This window comes from Miscanthus floridulus, chromosome 19 (genome assembly GCF_019320115.1).
Source record: "Miscanthus floridulus cultivar M001 chromosome 19, ASM1932011v1, whole genome shotgun sequence".
In the NCBI taxonomy this organism is placed as follows: domain Eukaryota; kingdom Viridiplantae; phylum Streptophyta; class Magnoliopsida; order Poales; family Poaceae; genus Miscanthus; species Miscanthus floridulus.
Window position 1 is genome coordinate 16,839,743 of NC_089598.1, and position 6,643 is coordinate 16,846,385.

A 6,643-nucleotide genomic window follows, 5' to 3' on the forward strand; every position below is an offset into this window, starting at 1 on the left:
GTAACTAAGAGTGATGATAGTAGTGATGATGAACATGCTAGTGATGATGATAGCGATAGTGATGATGATGACTCATCTACATATGATGATCTTGTCAAAATACTAAGAAAATATACTAAGATCATTAGAAAGAGTAGAGCTACAAATGAAAAACTTGATGCTAAAAATGATTCACTCTTAGCTAAGTGTGATACATTAGAAAAGGCTAATGATGAGCTCAAAGAAACAAATGATTCTATATCATCCAAACTCAAGGAGCTAAAATCTTCTAAGAAAGAGCTTAAAGATAAAAATGATAAACTTGAGTGGGTGCACAATGAGCTTATCACTAGTCACAACAAGCTAAAAGATGAATATACAACTCTAAAGATCGATTATGATACCCTTATTATTGCACAAGAATTCTTACCAAATGAGCCACATGATGCTACTAACCATGTTGTTAAGATTGATATAGCTACCTCATGTGATGATTTAATTGATGAAAGCATTGAGCATGGATCTAGTAGCAAAGGCAAGCAAGTGGTTGAGTGCAATGACTATGATGAGTATGTCAAGCTCAAGAGTGACAATGAGAAGCTCATGAAAGATCTTGAAGAGATGAAAAGTCACAACACCATTGTGCTAGAAACTCTTGATCATGACAAAGAGGTGATCCTTGAGAATGAGAAGCTAAAAGAAGAAAACAAGAAACTCAAGGAGGAGAAGAACAATGATATTCTCAAGGAAGAGAACAAGAAGCTCAAGATGGAGAAAGAGCATCTCAAGGTGGGATTGAGCAAGTTTGCTAGAGGCAAGCATCTCCAAAGTGAGCTACTCATGAATACCGTCATGAAGATGGATAGAAGTGGCATTGGATATATGGCAAGTGTAGAGAAGAAGAAGGCTCAAGCTCAACACCAACAATCAAAGCCAAAGCCAAAGCCAAAGAGATGTTTTGAGTGTGGACAAGAAGGCCACTTTGCTCATGAGTGTCAAACTCCACCACCACAACCCTTGCCCAAGCATGCTAGACCCTTTGCTTTCAATGCTCACTACATGCTTAGAAAAGATTCAAGTGGAAAGATGAAAGTCATGTTTTTAGGTCCCCCCAACAAGAGTAGGCCTAAGAAAATTTGGGTGGCTAAGTCACTTGTTGAGAAGGTGAAGGGCCTTCAACAAGCTTGGATCCCTAAAGCTTGAATCTCTTGTGTGTAGGTGAACTACAAGACCAGTGGAAGTCATTGGGTTATTGATAGTGGTTGCACTCAACATATGACCGGTGATCCTTGTATGTTCACCTCACTAGATGAAGAGGTAGATGGACAAGAGAAAATAACATTTGGAGATAATTCAAAGGGCAAGGTCAAAGGATTGGGCAAAGTGGCAATCTCAAATGATCATTCCATCTCCAATGTGCTCTATGTTGCTTCATTGAGCTTCAACTTGCTATCCGTTGGGCAATTGTGTGATCTTGGCTTTCAATGCTTATTCACCGAGAAGGAGGTTGTTGTATCCAAAGTAGATGACAATCAAGTGATATTCAATGGATTTAGATACAACAACTTATATCTAGTTGACTTCACCTCCAAAGATGCAAACTTGAAGACTTGCCTATTCACCAAAACAACACTTGGGTGGCTATGGCATAGAAGACTCGCTCATGTTGGGATGAGCTCACTCAAGAAGCTTATGAAGAATGATTTGGTGAGAGGGTTGAAGGATGTGAAGTTTGAGAAGGACAAGCTTTGTAGTGCATGTCAAGCCGGCAAGCAAGTTGCAAACACTCATCCAACCAAAGCTTTCATGTCAACCACAAGAGTGCTAGAACTCCTACACATGGATTTATTTGGACCAACAACATACAAGAGTTTGGGAGGAAATCTCTATTGTCTTGTGATTGTGGATGACTATTCAAGATATACATGGGTGTTCTTCCTTCATGACAAATCCGAAGTTGCATCTTGTTTCAAGAAGTTTGCCAAGAGAGCTCAAAATGAATTTGAAGTGAAGCTCAAGAAGATAAGAAGTGACAATGGCAAAGAGTTTGACAACACAAACATAGAAGCTTATTGTGAGGAAGTTGGAATCAAACATGAAGTCTCCGCAACCTATACTCCTCAACAAAATGGTGTAGTTGAGAGGAAGAACTGGACTTTGATCACTCTTGCAAGGACAATGCTAGATGAGTACAACACCCCCGAAGCTCTATGGGCGGAAGCAATCAACACCGCATGTTATGCATCCAACCGCCTATTTCTTCAAAAGTTCCTTGTCAAGACACCATATGAGTTGCTCAATGGGAAGAAGCTGGACGTCTCCTTCTTTAGGGTGTTTGGTTGCAAGTGCTACATCTACAAGAAGCGGCAACATCTAGGGAAGTTTCAAAGGCATTATGATATAGGTTTTCTTGTTGGTTACTCATTGAAGTCCAAAGCATATAGAGTATTTAATCATGCCACCGGCTTGGTTGAAGAAACATATGATGTGGAATTTGATGAATCTAACGGCTCCCAAGGAGCACATGAGAATCTTGATGATGTAGGTGATGAACCATTGAGGGAGGCTATGAAGAATATTCCGGTGGGAGACATCAAGCCAAAAGATGATGAAGATGATGTACAAGTCATTAACCAACCTTCTTCATCAAATATACCACAAGATGGTGAAAAAGTTGGGAGAGTAGAAAATGAAGATACTCATATCTCCCATGAGCAAATGGTGGTACAAGCACAAGATGTTGATGCTCCACAACCTCCTCCTCAAGTGGTCAATAGAAGAAATACACCTCTCCTACAAGATCATCCACAAGATCTCATCATAGGGAGTCCAACAAAGGGGGTGATGACTCGATCTCAAAAACTTACTTCATTTATTGCTCATCACTCTTTTGTATCTTGCTATGAGCCTACCAAAGTAGAAGAAGCTCTTAAAGATCCGGATTGGATAAATACCATGCATGAAGAGTTGAACAACTTCACTCGCAATGAAGTTTGGAATCTTGAAGAGCGACCAAAAGGTGCAAGAGTCATTGGAACAAAGTGGGTGTTCCGCAACAAGCAAGATGATCAAGGTGTTGTTGTGAGGAACAAGGCAAGACTAGTAGCAAAGGGGTTCTCTCAAGTTGAAGGTTTAGATTTTGGAGAAACCTTTGCACCGGTTGCAAGATTAGAAGTCATCCGTATCCTTCTTGCATATGCATCACATCATGAAATGAAACTATATCAAATGGATGTGAAAAGTGCATTCTTAAATGGCTTTATTAATGAACTAGTCTATGTTGATCAACCTCCTAGGTTTGAAGACCCTAGATATCCTAATCATGTTTATAGGTTGTCCAAGGCACTATATGGGCTTAAGCAAGCCCCAAGAGCTTGGTATGAGCGCCTTTGGGATTTCCTTATTGAGAAGGGCTTCACCATTGGGAAGGTCGACACCACACTATTCACCAAGAAGCTTGATGGCCATATCTTCATTTGTCAAGTATATGTTGATGATATCATCTTTGGATCATCAAATGAAGACTCATGCAAAGAATTTGGTGAATTGATGTCTAATGAGTTCGAGATGTCAATGATTGGTGAGCTTACATTCTTTCTTGGTTTTCAAGTCAAGCAAATGAAAGAAGGCATCTTCATCTCTCAAGAGAAATACACAAAAGATCTTCTCAAGAGATTCAAGATGGATGAATGTAAGCCAATCAAGACCCCAATGCCTACCAATGGACATCTCGACCTAGATGAGGGAGGTAACTCGGTTGATCAAACTCTCTACCGTTCTATGATTGGTAGCTTGTTATATTTAACCGCATCTAGGCCCGACATCATGTTTAGTGTGTGTATGTGTGCTAGATTTCAAGCTAGTCCTAAGGAAACACATTTAATTGCCGTAAAAAGAATCCTTAGGTATCTTAAGCACACACCAAGCATTGCCCTTTGGTATCCCAAAGGAGCTTTATTTGCATTAATTGGCTATTCTGATTCGGACTACGCCGAATGCAAAGTTGATAGAAAGAGCACATCCGGAGGGTGCTATTTGCTTGGTAGATCACTTGTGTCTTGGTCCTCCAAGAAACAAAATAGTGTGGCTTTGTCAACCGCCGAAGCGGAATACATTGCCGCGGGTGCTTGTTGTGCACAAATATTATACATGAAACAAACTTTACTAGACTATGGAGTAGTTCTAGAGAAAGTACCTCTTTTGTGCGACAATGAAAGTGCGGTAAAACTTGCAAATAATCCGGTTCAACACTCTCGCACCAAGCATATAGATATCCGCCATCACTTTCTAAGAGATCATGTAGCTAAAAATGATATATCACTAGAAGGTGTAAGATCCGAAGATCAATTAGCGGATATCTTCACTAAACCGCTAGATGAGGCTACATTTTGTAGATTGCGGAATGAGCTCAATGTACTTGATTTTAGTAACTTCACTAAAAATTGAGCTTGTGTTGTCCCTTGCATTCATTGTAATATACAACATGTTTAATTTGTGGCAATGCATATAGGGCTTGTCTAACATGGTTAAGATAACCGCCGAAAAGCGTGTGAAGAAGCTTAACCTTGGATCAAACTTGACAAGCAACTAGATTTACTTACAAGTATTACATATGCATGAATGTTGTTTTGTCGTTTTGTTCCATTTACCCTCTTGTTGCCTATTTTCTTAAAAAGAATTATAGCCTAAGGCAAAATATTTTGAAAAATATGAGGGTTTGAGAGAGGTCACTCACATCAATCCCAATTGGTATTTATTTGGATCTTATTCAAGTTGGGACTTGATTGGGAACAGGCAGCGCGAAGGAAGGTTGAAGGTTTGCTGGAAAAGGTGCACCGGACGCTGCACCGGACGCTGCTGTCCAGCGTCCGGTCAGTTCATAGGAGGTGAACTGCTACTGAAGGAGTGACCGGACGCTGCGTCTGTGCGTTCAGTCAGGAAGGGTTCTGCGTCCGGTCGATCGGAGGATGACCAAGTTGTTCTGACCAGACCCTGCCTGCGTCCGGTCATGGACCACCGGACGCGTCCGGTCCCGATTCCAGAGGATCTGGACCTCTCTGGAATTGACCGGACGCTGGGTGGTAGCGTCCGGTCGCTACCACCGGAGCGTCCGGTTAGTGGATCTCGCGCGTCTTAAGGACTCTTTTCCCCGTCTCCTTTTCTGTCATGATTTGGGGGATTACTTAACTGTACCCGCGTCCTCTGTCTCCCATCGTGCCCTAGCCCGAGCAGCAACCAAGCCGCGCCGCCGCAGCCTCGCCGAGCCGCCACCTCCTGCGCCTCCTTCGCTCGATAGCAGCCACACGCCGCCGTCGCATCTCCGCCGTAGCTTTGCCCACGCCGGCCACCTCGTGTCCTCGCCGCCAAGCCCGCAGCCGAGCTACGTGCCCCAGCCTCGCACGCCACCATGCTTGGCCCCCTCGCCAGTCGTGCGCCGCCGTACCTCGCCGCGCCGCCGAGCCGAAGACCTCGCCGTTTGTCTGCGCCACCAGCGGCTGTGCCCAGTCTCGTTGCCTCTTGTGCCGATCTGCTGGTCATCAATTCGTGTGCCCTAGCCCTACTATCTCCTTGTTTGGTAAGGAAATTTCTTTTAATCTTGATCTATACATTGGTGACCTAGATCGATTTGTAGTCTCTGATTCTCCATTACATTCAGGACATTTACCCTAACCCTAGCTCGGTTCCGAGGATCCCCCGCGTGACATCTTATCTATTCTCGGTTCGCGGATCATCAGGTAGAAAGCCATACGATTCAAATTCGCATCTACATTGCTTTCTCTATTAGGGTTTCGCATCTATTAGACATATGGTATTTATTTGTATATCCATCTATTCTATCGTGCAGCGAGTCGGTTCCGTTGTGTTTCGTCTGGCAGTTGGTAGTCAACTCGGAGCCAAGCTCGCGAGTAAAGATCGAGGCCAAGTCTCGAAAGCGGCAGTTTGACAGTTGATCTTCATCAGTGATAGTTCACCATCTTGTCAGTTCAGATGGCTCGCACCAAGAATGTTGGTGGTGGCCCAGGTGATGATGATCGGAGGCCCCCGCCTCGCCAGCCAGCCGGATCTAAGGGCAAGTCAACCAAGCAGGTAACATCCAAGAAGCGGAAGTACCCCGACGTAGAGACAGCGAGAGCAGCAGCTGTTGCAGAGGCCGTAGAGCATGCCGAGAGAGGTGGTACCCGCAGCGGAGTTGTCATTGCAGATCAGCCAGTGTCACCCGTAGTCAGAGCTGCGATTGAGGATGTTGAGCGTCGTCATGGTAGTCCAGCTAGGACTGCCACGCTTGTAGGACGACAGGTTGCCATTGAGGAGGGTCTGTCAGCATAGCAGCAGCCCCCACCAGCAGAGCCTCAGCCAGCCCAGGAGACTCAGGAGGGTCAGGAGATCAAGCCGGCACCTCAGCTACGCTGCTCGAGTCGTACCAGTGCTGTAGTTCCACCGAGGCCAGTTACACAGCATAGGGGTTCACGCCCTCTGCCTAGACCACAGGGTCCACCTCTAGTGGTTCACCTCGACTTGAGGGCCGCTACAGCCAGGTAGGTTCAGCAGCTGCGGTTTGTTGAGTTTGAGGTTTGGTTTCCTCCGAGGAGGGATGAGAGAGCAGCTGAGGGGTTCTACATGCCACTATAGGAGGATTTCTACAATGCATATCTTAACAGTGGGG